The sequence below is a fragment of the Pagrus major genome, chromosome 1 (genome assembly GCF_040436345.1).
Source record: "Pagrus major chromosome 1, Pma_NU_1.0".
In the NCBI taxonomy this organism is placed as follows: Eukaryota; Metazoa; Chordata; class Actinopteri; order Spariformes; family Sparidae; genus Pagrus; species Pagrus major.
Window position 1 is genome coordinate 36725306 of NC_133215.1, and position 13578 is coordinate 36738883.

The following is a 13578-nucleotide window of genomic DNA, read 5'->3' on the forward strand; positions in this document are numbered from 1 at the left end:
ATCACGCTGCTATCCCATAATCCAAAGCTCCACAGAGGGGTCCGGCTCCCTACCCACTATACCCACCCTCCTATTGAGGGTACTGAGGAGTGTATGTGCGTGTGTGTGTGTGTGTGTGTGTGTGTGACTTTGTGTGTGCGTGTGAGACACTGTGAATGTGAGAGCCAGTGTGTGTGTTTTCATGTCCAAGCTTCCAGCAGTGGATAGCGTTGTTACTTAGTAAGAGACAATGTCATGACTACTAGCCTCTGAGATGTGTGTGTGTGTGTGTGTGTGTGTGTGTGTATGTGTGTGCATGTGAGTCATCCACAGAGGTCTGTTTATGTGTAGGGCTTTATTCATTAGTAACAGATGATATATAACCTGATTACAGTTTTCTGATTGAAGGCATCTTTATTATTAACATGACTAATAACCAAATCTATCACAGTGCTTGTATTTACAAAGTTATCAGATTACAGTAATAGTAATTTGTCACATTGACATGACAAACATAAATCATGGAATATGTCTGTTACAGAAATGCATGTGGCTGTTTTTAGACTTGCTTGTGAAAGTGGCTCAGTTCCAGTAAAGGAGGCGACAACTCATCGTTCCTCTTTTTGGTACAGAAAAAAACAGCAAGTTCTCACTCCCAACGCATCCGACCGAGCTAACATGTGGCGTCAGGGAGACCTTGAGATTATGTCTTTTTAATGTTTGTCAGTCCAGACCCACTTTTTTACGTCTGATGGACATTCAGAACAAGTTTAATATTTGGACATCTGTGGACGTGCAACACAGGTTCAATATGTAAACGTCTAGCTAGAGAACCAATTGAATGCCTGCGGTGAAAAAGTTGAACTCAGCTTTTGTAGAAAGCGGCCCAACGTCACATTGCAGTGGCCAATCAAGCAAGCTGGCAATCAGACTAGCAGCGTAAATGACTGAAGCCACAATGGAGCGCAACGTGATGTGTCACGTGTATTCATTCAATCTGGCCTTGAACAGCAGTTTAAAACACTTTCTGTTGGGATGAGGACAACTGTAGGACCAGCATGTTTAACCTACCCTGACAGAGGCATGACTGCAGATCAGAGGTAGAGCAGAACAGGAACAGTCTCTGGGGCACTGGTAGCATGGCTAAATGCTGTAGCACAATGGACATTTCTCTGTGTAACGTTATGTTTCACTTGTAATCCCTCAGTTTGGTCTTGTGCACCGGTTTGAAAACACACTGTCATGATCTGCCTTGTATCCTGGTTGTTTACTGTCATTGTTTCTGTCAATGTGGACAAACAATCCCTCATAGGACCAGCATGTTAGTAGTAGAGCAACATAGCTTCTCCTTTCAGCAAACTGATCGCAGAGGTTAAAGTTTACAACGGCCCATGAAGTTACACTCCCACACCACTGCACAACTCTGCGACTAATCACCACAACGCCAGATTTGGTCTGAATACAATCTAACAGGAACTGGTTAAGCAACAACTCAAGCTTAGCCTGCCAGTTGCCCTTGACCAGGTTAGTTTCTGAGCTGGAATAATGTTGAATTTGCTTCAGAGGTGGCGTAGTGGTTTTGCTTGACAGCAAGAAAGTCCTGGGTTCAAGAACCAGCTTGTTACCATGCTGGGCAGGGCCTTTCTGTGCGGTGTTTGTATGTTCTCCCCATGCCTGCGTTGCCGGGTACTCCGGCTTCTCCCCACAATCCAGAGACACACAAGTGAGGTTTATTGGTCATTCTAAATTTCGATTAGATGCAAATGTGAGTGTGAATAGGGTCCTAACCTAATGAATGTATGTGTGTTTTTGCTTCACTGTTCTGAATCAACTGGAAAATAAGTCAGACTAAACAAAATAAGCCTGGCTTATTTGGTAAATTCACTTCATGGAACAGGCTCCAGACCATAGAGTGAAGGATATGTCATTTACATGTTTAGTTTCTGTGTGCACAAAATTAGGCGAATAAAAAAAAATACAGAAAACATAAATATGAATGTGGTGTAGACTGTTGATTCCTAATGGGAGAAGGTTACAGAAATGAAGTACTTCATCTTGAAAGTGAACATGCTCTGTAATGTTGGATGAGTCTTAAAAATGTGACAACTGGCAAGGGTGTGTATTACTGTGTTTTGTGTGTGAGTGAAGAACAGTGGGGGATACATGTAGAGGCAGGGAGTGCAGAAGCAGTGTGTGTGTGTGTGTGTGTGTGTGTGCCAGTCACCCCAGGGTGAGGGGATTAAGTGTGAGCCAATGCAGTAAAGGTTAGCGCTTGGTCTCTCACTGAGGCCCCTATCACACACACAAATCTGTGAATAGACGGAGAGGGAGAGAGATGACATTATTATGGGCCCCCAGCCCCACTACCTGAGGGATGAGTTTTCACAAAGCTCATCAAGACGGCAAGGAAAACTGATAAGATCACCACACAAATCCTCAAGACACAAAGTAATTGAGCTAAACGATGAAAAATATTAACTTTTTTTAACATAAGCCAGGCGCGTAGGATTTTTTCATATTTTTTCATTAAACCATGGAGTATGTTTTGGGTTTGATTTTTGTCAATTCATTTTGCATGGCGGACATTTTAGGATACTTTCGTACGCCTTCTCACAAAATGGTGGATTGGAGGATTGCAACGAGTTGAACCGCCAAGGAGGTATGAGCGTGTTGTTACAGTAAGAGCGTGTGTGTGTATGTGTCTGTGTGTGTGTTAGCTGGTTGAAAACACTTTGCTTCATCCGGCTGCAGCATGAGGTCTTACTGTGAGAATGGACAGAAAATCCATCATTTTCCTTAGAAATTGGATGGATAGTTGTGAGACTGTAAGACTTGTTCACTCATATCTCTCCTATATTTCTATTTAAGTGTTATTTATTTTAGCTGCTATTATTTCTTATGTTTTTAAAAGCTTGCTACACCATTGAAAACAATCTTGAAACACAGCTACCATATGCTGAGCTTTACAGTCTTTTTTCCAGAAATTTTGTTGTTATCTCTATTTAGTTCAATGCCAGCAGCCCGAACCCTACTTCAGATTTTCTCCACTTTTTTATAATCTTATTTACCCTTTTGTGTTAGAGGTCAAATTCATAATGAAAATTGTTTTTATTATTAAATCAATGCAAAATACCTGTAAAGTCTGGGAAATTCAACAACATGAACGATGTCCTTAATGAACCTTAATGAAGTTTTTCAGCCGACAAGCGCTGAAGTAGAAGATACAGTAGAATAAGCTCTGGTAGTTGAGCTGTATAACCACTTCTTGTTAAGTGAGTAACAACTTACAAATCAAGTGCCACTGATGCCGTCATCTGCTTTATCACACTGTCATTGATAGAGAAATCAGACTTAAAGCAGCCCCTCAGATATGTCCCGTCTGTTTACTCAATTGAAGCAGCAATCTTTACTCTTTCTGTGTGGATTATTTTCTATCATCCTTTCTTCATGGTGCACTTAATAACCATCATTAATAAATGGTAAATTTATAATTAATAGTTATTTTCTGTTAACAAACAACTGAATTTTTTGTAAACCAACAGTCATAGAATTTAAAGGTTTGTAAATACTACTACTACTACTACTACTATTACTACTACTACTACTACTAATAATAATAATAATAATAATAGCAGTGAAATAACCATTAAGTTTAATTAACTATAAATGTACCATTTATTAGTTATTATAAAGTGTGACCTATTCATTTATTTTTTATGTATTTATGTATTTATTCATTTTTTTATTTGAAAGATAATATACTGGCATTTGGTATGACTCTGGAGTTACATTATTATGAGTTCTACTAAACCATTGGAGCACTGTACACCTACCTGTACAGTTCCCACTGCACTGTTGAGACAAGCTGAAAAACAAAGTTGACAGCAGGGATGGAGTGTTAAAAGATTCTATCACAGATTGCAATAAGTCACAATTAGTTGTGAATAGAGACAATCGTGAATATCCTCACACGAATGACTTAAAAAAGCTGTCTAGCTAGCTGACGGACAGTCCTGTACCAGTGTATTGGTCTCCTGATTTACTTATAATTGCCTAAGCCCGTCACCGTGGCTGAAGGCATTGCTTGAGAGGTCAAAAAGCACCAGCAACACTCAATATTAGTATAAGACCAACGTGTAGCTTTCACCAGGGTCATCTACAAGCCTAAATGTGGCGGCCTAATAAAGTTGTTCTATATACTTCAAGTGTTGCTGGAGCTTTTTGACCTCTTTAGACTTTCGCGCTTCTCCATGCACCGCGTTGTGCCAGAAACCCAGAGTCTGCTTCTGAAGGCATTACTTGCACAAAAACAAGTTAAATCAGATTTGTGTAAATACTACAGATTCCAAACTAAACAACAACAAGATGTGCTCATTGAATTCTTTACTTTGCGGTTTGCAGCGTGTTCGAGCCACAAATGTCTGCACTTCCACTAGCTTTAATAAAAAAAATATATAATTTTATATGCACTTGTATGTTCTTACCCTTAGCACTTACATCATAGCACTTTTGTACTTAAGGTATCCTTGATAAATAGCAGCTACTTTTCTCAGATGAAGGCTTGAAAATTGTTTCTACTTTTTCTTTTCTACTTTATCGACGGTGATATGTTGTGGTTTCTTTCTTGTGACAAATGTACTTATTGTAAGTCGCTTTGGACAAAAGCGTCTGCTAAATGCCCTAAATGTAAATGTAATGATCATGTACTTTAGTACTAGTACAACTATTACTACTATAGTTACCAGTCCTACTACTGCAGTAGCAGGTTACACATTTCTCCTGCTGCGACTTCCACAACACATGTAGACAAAATTGCCTCACCAAGTGCACTTCCCTTCAGCCACAGTTGACCCCAATGGCTACAAGTTGACCCCAATGACTACCAGTTGACCCCAATGACTACCATTTGATGCCAATGACTACCTAGAACCGCTACTTTCCTGTTATTAACTATACACATTCCAAGGCCACAAGGTGGTTATTGCTCAGAGGTTTCACTCAGCAGTTTCTGAAGCAAAAATTGAATGATTCAAAGATATAAGATTTGACACTAAAAATAAATCAAACTTTTTGACTGTGACTCTAACCCTAACCCTGATCTTGACGTTGACCTGCTAGCTCACATTTAGTGTAATGACCATCACTGCTCCTTGATAGTGTGTATACTACTCATAAGGTTGAAATATGGTTTCATGACATGAAAACATTGTGTGATTGAAGAAATCAAGCCTTCGTCAGTGAAACAAAACAGAGTTTTCATGGTCTAACAGACCATGCCGTGACAATAACGACATTTTAATTGTTTGAAGAAAGTGCCTTGGAGTTTTCTTGTGATTTTTTTTTGTCTACATGTATCCCTATCCGAACAGCAGGGTGAGGCAGGTGTCATTGCAGACTTTAAACACTTATGATGGATGTCCTCCTTCAGTACACCAGAATGATTCTTCTGCTTGAATAACATCTGAAAACAAACATAAAAAACTGACCTGCTGTGGTCAGAAAGGACCTCTGTTATAGTGGTGGAGTACAGCACAGATCAGGTTGACCCTGTATCTAAAATTCTGTTAGAACACTGAATGTTTCCACATCTCAGCAAAGACAATCCAACTTCCAATCATAATCCTCTAAAATCTTTATTGAGAGATGAACATGTAGCCAGCTACCCCAACCCCCCTTTTTTTCTTGTAAAGAACATGTATATCATGTCAGTCTTCAGTTCCAGTGATTTCTACAGCTCTCATTTTTCTGTGATGGAATGAGTGGAACACATACTACTTTGTCACAAAAAAAAATTGTGACAATTTTTTGTTTTGTCTTTTTGCATGTGTTTTCTTAAGTTGCAGTGCTGTGAGCTCTCAGGGCCACCGTAAAAAAATCATGAAGTTTGGTTCAATAATGAATTTATTATAGGTCTTCTGAAAATTTGACCAAATCTGCTGGCTCAAAAATATACATACAGTAACTTGAACAATCAATTTTGGTGATTTTAGAAAGTTGCGTGAATCAAATTTTCTTTGTAGCAAGGCCTCTTAACTTCTTCTGGGTGATTGTGATTGACAGTTAGGGTTGGGTATCGTTTCAGTTTTATCGAGTCCAATTCCAATTCTGCTAATTGCATCTTGGTTTCGATTCAAATTTTTTGGGAGAGGAAAAAAATAACAAATATGTGTCTACTGTATCTGTGGTAGAATGCAACACATCGAACACGGTGCAGTCCTTCAGATTCATGCCTTGTTGAATTAAATGCTTCATCATATTGGAGGTGCTTCCTCCCTTGCACAAAATATCTTTACTGCAGGTGTTGCATTTTGCTGTGTCACTTTTTTAGTGTAGCTAGGCCAAACCTGCGTTTGCAGTGGTCAACCATGGTCCAGGATGTAAACAGAAGTGTCTTGTCTTCTCACATGCCTTGTTGACGTACTGCGGAATGACGTCACGTTAGGTCCGCTTAGCAGGTCCTGGCAGATAAGTACAAATTTTAGAGACTGTAAAATGCTCATTGCAGTTTACTCGGGAGTGCAACTTAAATATGCATAAGTTAGGAACTGACAAGCAGATCCGAAATGCACGTCTTATAGAATCCACGGTTCTTGGAAATTTGGAATTGGTTCCAACTTGGAGCCAGTTTTTGATATCGAACCATATTGATAATAGCTGATGACTTTTCTGGGCCCATTTTAATAGGGCTTGTTTGATACACCCATTAGACTCAGCCACTAACCCTACAATGGGAAAGTCTAAGGAGCTCAGCATTGATCTGAAAGAGCACATCATTCATTTGAACAAGTCAGGAGAGTCACCTGGAGCCATTTCAAAACAGTTACAGGTTCCAAGATCAACTGTACAAACAACTGTTTGTAAGTATAAAGCTCATGGCACAGTTGTGTCACTGCCACCATCAGGAAGAAAACACAAACTATCACCTGCTGCTGAGAGAAAACTGGTCAGGATGGAAGAAGAAGAGTCAACCAAAAACCACCAAAAAGCAAGTCTGCAATGAATTAGAAGCTGCTGGAGGACAGGTGTCAGTGTCCACAGGCAGGTGTGTTTTACATCAACATGAGCTGAGAGGCTGCCGTGGAAGAAAGAAGCTCTTGATCCAGATGCAGCACCTTAAAGCTCACCTGAAGTTTGCTGCTGATCACATGGTAAAAGAAAAAAACCTTCTGGAGGAAAACTCTGTGGTCACATGAAACTAACACTGAGTTGTTTGATCACAATGAGCAGCAATATGTCTGGAGGAGAGAAGGTGAGGCCTTTAACCCCAAGAACACCAGACCTACTGTCCAACATGGTGCTGGGAGTATTATGCTGTGGGGCTGTTGCTCTGAAGAAAGTAAATGTAATAATGAAGGAAGAGGATTATTTCCAAATTCTTCAGGAAAACCTAAAATCATCAGCAGAAGATTGGCTCTTGGGTGCAGTTGTGTTCCAACAGGACAATGATCCTCAAACACACATCAAAAGTGGTAAAGGAATGGATCAATTAGGCTAGAATTGAAGTTTTTAGGTTCTTCCCAAAGTCCTGACTTGAACCCCATCGAGAACATGTGGACTGTGCTGAAGAAACAAGTCTGTGCCAGGAAGCAAACAAATTTAGTTTATCTTCACCGATTCTGTCAAGAGGAGTGGTTAAAAATTCAGCCAGAGGACGACCAGAAGCCTAAGCCAAGAGACATTTAACCAAATATTAGAATTACTGTATGTATATTTTTGAGCCAGCAGATTTGGTCACATTTTCAGGAGACCTTTATTAACTTAAATTCATTACTGAAACAAACTTAATGAATGTTTTTTTTGTGACAAATTAGTATGTGATCCATTCATTACATAACAGAAACATGAGAGCTGTAGAATCATTGGAACTGAGGACTGCCATGATATACATGTTCTTTACAAGTATATGTAAACTTTTGACTACGACTGTAGTTGTGTGTCTTCAAAGCTGTTTTCTTACACTTGGATATGTGTCAAACTATGGTGGTTCCTTAGGTGTGAAAATCCACCTGCTGTGCAAGAGTTTCCCAATGAATCAATCCTTTATACATTCACACACATAAGTTGCTATGGTGACTGTAGACTTTGCAGGATTTTTGAATGAGAAACAGTTAACAGAATTTAAAATCACCATCAACTTGTACTCACTCATATTTATGGTTTCTTTATGTTTTTTTCTTTCTTTATCTTTATGTGGATCAGCATCAAAGGTTAGTGGGGTCTTCTGGGCTGAGACCCATCTTCCATCCAAGTTTCGTGGAAATTCAGTAGTTTTGAGGTAATCCTGCCAACAAAACAACCGAACAACAAACTAGCCAAACTTATGGCTGAAACTTAACCTCCATGCCACAGTCATTGGCGGTTTAGTCATTACAAATTGTTGCTGTGCAAACGACTTTTGTTCAAACCCTCTGAACTTTATTTTAACTTCTTCTCAAGATCCATAATGTTCTGACGACAACACTGGACATCATTTTAAGATTTTCTACATTTGGTGAAATGGTGCACCCAAGATAAAAACATTAGCTTTGAGTATTTCATTCATAAACATTATTTGGCTTCTATAAAGAGTTGGAACAATCAGATTCACCACACAGTCAAACACTGTTGGATAACAGTATTTCACCAACCTTGAAACCAAATGTAATATACATGTTCAAGCAATTAAAAATCCTGTCGGAACCTGTACAGAATGATCAGTATGAGGTTTTTCAATAAGTTAAACAAATTTTACATCCAGCCCTGACAGGAACATGAAGGCTTTTTGACAAAAAAGGAGCTGCTTCTGTTGACCCAACACCAAATTCTCCTGTATGAGAGGATTTACTGCTGTGTTAATTATTTACACCCAGTTACTGTATGACTGTATGAACCCATTAACACCAATCATACAGTGAGTGCATTTACGTGCAAGCGACCAAGTAGATGTTTCAAGCTGCTGTGATCAAATACAGCTTACATGCACTGTGTGCATTTGTGTGTGTGTGTCCACCTGCCCACGTATCCTTGACCACTGTGTAAGTGAGCCAGTGGGGGAGTGTCTCAAAGCCAAAAGGCCACTTGGCTCCACACATTCAATTCCCTCTTCATTAGCAGTCACATTACTTTAGATTAGCAGAAAGTGGACATTTACAGGCAACGCTGACGCCTGTAATTAAAATTAATTTAAAAAGAAAGACACAAAGAGAAGTAATTACTCCAAGTGTTAAAGGTTTTCTCCCCGGCAACTTCTCTTATCGTTTTATTGCTCTGTTCTTACTGAAGGAAATAAAAATGCAAAAGAGAGAGTGGACTTAGTGGGGAGAGAAATTAAGCGCTAGCGGTCGCTCATTAATGACTTCACCTGATTATTGGGAATGGGAAGTTGCCCGTAAAGGTTGAGTAGTTTACAATGAAATTTTTTAATTAGAGTGGATTTGCTCTGATTGAAATGAAATATAAATGGCTTCTTAAATAGCTTATCGCAACCTCTATGACTTGCCAAGCTCCCTCCACTGGCTAAAAAGTTTTCTGTGACCAACAAGGAGGTGTTTATTTCTGGAAGTAAGTATTTCCAAAAAATTTCCAAAATAGCATTTAGGTTTGGTGTGGTGGCTTAGTGGGGAATATTTTCACATCAGGGCAAGATGATTCTCAGTTCTTCAAAATGCAGCTCAGGCAGCTGGATGTTTGTGTTTGTTTCTGTCTTTGTGTTAGCAAAGTGAGATCATGGTGACCCGGTGCATCCCAGACAGGAAAGAGAGGGTGTATTAATGGATTTCTGTCAAGCTTGTGATATGACAGATGATACATAATACAGTTCTTTCACCCAGAGAAACACAGGGAGGTCAGAGACCATTTAAATAATGTGGACAGGGACTTGAGACCCATTGTGTCAGTATTTCCAGTGTGTCAGTAAGGAAGACTGAAGAGCTAAAGAAAGTCAGGGCTTGACAAAGGCTGAGTCCAGACAAGGGTGTCACTTTGTCGTGAAAAGTGGTTGGGACTTAAGGGCTACGATTAAAGTCATCTTCAGCATATGTGGGGTAAGAGCAGATATTATTGGTGGGTAAAAATATCGCATTATGGCACTTCAAATTTAATTTCTCCTCGTTTATTAGTTAACATTTTTTGGTCCACGCTATCTTAAGGAAATTTTAACAAATTCTGCCTTTTCAAAAAGTGGTGGGGACATGTCCCTAGAGTCTACAGTGTAATGATACCTCAAGAGTCCACATCACAGTTATAATGGCAGTGGTGAACGATATCATTAAGATCGCTTTCAGAGGAATTTAATGAAACAATGACAGACGCTGCCATACAAGGTGCCGGCCAGCACATCAGGAGCAGTTCAGTATCTTGCCCAAGGACACTTTGACATGCAGACCAGGGGAAATGAACCAGCGACCTTCCGATAACAAGACGCTGGCTCTCCCCCTGAGCCAAAGCCGCCCAAGCCAATCAAGATCCGTCTAAAGTTACAGGGCCATTGTTGAATTTGATTTTGAGGACATTTTTCAACATAATTATGTTGCAGGAGTGCTTATGATATTGGTTTCTAACTGTAGCTGGCCTATTTTATGTAAGCTAATTGATGGCATTTAGGAAACACTTTTAAGACTTTCCTAAAACTATATCCTTCTGCTTTTTGTTTTTTGTTCGTAGCTTGTTTCTCTGTGCTTCACTCACAACATCACATTTTTTTTGTTTAGTTTTTTGTCTAAAACAACAGACATTTCATCATGTACACACACACTGAGAGAAGTTTGTTATTCAGTGTCTTGCTCAAGGTCACCAAACCACACATTGTGGACAGAAAGAACTGGCAATCAAACAACCAATACATCAATGCCAACTCTGTAAATGTTGGCCTGGGACTTATTGTGGAATTGCCTAACATTAACAATGTTTATAGATTAACCAGACTGTCCAATTTTATATAATGTCACTCACAAATAGAAGTAGAAGAATCTTATTTTATCACATAAAATCATGTATGGCGCCCGGCGACCAACTCCAGACCTAGTATATTTTATACTTTGTATATATGACAAAAAATTAATTAAGCAATATTTTTTATTGATATGAGCTGTCAAATTTTATTGCAAACACTTAATTGAGGCATTTGTAAGAAATTTTATAAAATGGGAGAAAAATGCCAGTGGCTATTATGTGTTGTGAATGTGAATCTAAATATGTCACATTTTATTGAAATGACCATTATCTGATGCATCAGCAAGCCTGACTGATGAAACAATACGTGTTTGGAAGAATACTTTTGCTTTTAAACAATTTATAAAAGAAAAATAACATTGTGTTGAATTTAGTGACTACAACTACATCACAGACCAGTTCAGATGGTTGCGGACAAAGCGCTGTCTCAGCTGTATTTGTGGACCTACATATTCCCACAGATTTTGCTGGTGTCACTCTTCAGCCGAGAAACTACCTAAAGCTCCTAAAGCTTCTTCTTTTCTGTGGGCTTCCCTTTAAGTTGTGCCCCCCCGGCAGAAAATTCTAACTGATAAAAATCTGTTTAGCGCTAGTGCTTTTAAAGACAAGCCACTCAACTCTCACTGTGCCACATCTTAACTGAACCCCCCTCCTCCCTCCAAATGTCCCCCTCTGTGAGGTGTAAGCACTACAATATACCCTCTCTGCTCTTTTTAATGTGTGTGTGTGTGTGTGTGTGTGTAATAGATGAATCCATCTTGTGAAAAAAAAAGCCTTCACCAAACCCTGCTGTCCACAATACACTGCTCCTGCCACTATATCTGCTAACACACACACAATGAGTGACTGCGCAGCCTGCTCTGTGTAGATAAGAACTGGAGTTGTGTTGTCAGTGAAGTACACTTACAACCAGAAAGAGAGAGAGATTGATATATACATATATATTTACCCAGAGAGAAGTAAGAGAGGGACGAGTGAGGGAGAAAAAGGCAAAAGAAGGAAAGGTGCTTCTGATGTTATCTCTAAGTGAATATTTGCTTCTCAGTGTGAAATGTTCACCTGCTGCTTCTCAGTGTGACAGCACACACACACACACACACACACACACACACACACACACACACACACACACTGGTTGCTTACTGCCAGGAGCCACATGTGTGTGTATTTACAGTTGATTTTCAGTTTTAACCTTTTTTATTATCAAAGCATATTTGATCACGGTGGAAGTCCTAATCTAATGTACTGGCCTGGTGCAGTGTGAAAACATTAGTAAAAGATCAGTTTTTCATCAGGAAGTGATCAAACACTGAGAGGGGTCTTTGTAGATGAAGCCACTGGTAAAAATCAGCTTTTGACAGGAGCAATTTAAGCACTGATCATTATTTCACATTAAGGGAATAACCTGAACAAAGAGACCCATATATATATATATATATATATATATATATATATATATATATATATATATATATATATATATATATATACATCCCACACATATATATAACACTTGGACATTTATCATTAATACAATTTTCTATCTAAATTTCTGTCAGTTATCATTGAAACAAGGCCCTGTTTCCTAAAAGCATCTCAAGGGATGGGATGACTATTAGGACCTCTACATGTCTCCTTACATTTACTTTGGAAAAACATCTTAAATAGAGACAATCTGACAAACGATTACAGATTATCAGTGTCTTCCTTCCCACTCATAGACAGACAAGAACATCCTAAGAAGCCTGTTAAAGGAACAGCATAATACATCATGTTGGAACATGTCTGACATACTAACAGAGAGCACTGCTCATCAGAATGTAATGTAAAAGTAGGATATTTAAACTGGAAGAGAAGTGGACAGAGGATTAAAGGTCAAAAGGTCAGGTGGTGATGGAAACCCTTTGAAATTCTGTGACTGTGTTGTTTTTAACAGAAAATGTATTAAATTACTAAATGTAATTAATAAAAATACTCTTTTTCTTTTTCTAAGTTTTTGTATGAGTTTAATATTTTAATAACATTAATTAATTACAATTAGTAGCAATTAACAGTGAAATAAGTACTGGCTCTGTAGTTACAGTTGCAAGTATTGTGAAGTTATATAGGTCTGATTGTTAATTGACAGATATCTTGGATGATTATGGAAGGTTTTACAACAAAAACTTCCATAATAAATGTGTTTTTAAGTATTCCACAAACCAGTGTACACCTTTGAAGACACCACTATGATGTCTGAGACAGTGCTGAGAGCACCAAAGTCAAAGACGGCCCACTCTTCCCATCACGCACTGTGTTAAGCAGCTTGTTAAGTCTGCTGTTTTATGTTCTATATGCAAATGTTCCTTTTTGTTCGTGTTTGTGATGTGTGTGTTCAGGACATTATGGCCTACATTGGAAATTATGATGTTTGTGCTGGTACTGTATAACATGAGTAATTGATTAAATATGCAAGATTTCTCTAATGAATTTATTTCATAAAACCCAACAAATAACAACATTCCTCTGTAATGTTAAGCCTGATTATTATAGAACTGTTCGGCCATATTTAAAGGTAATTTCATTGTCTTATGTATATATATATACTTAATTTAACATTAAATGGGCAAAAATAAAACAAGAACTCATGTAAAATAAAAGCTTAAAACTTTATGTAAATGTTTTATTAAT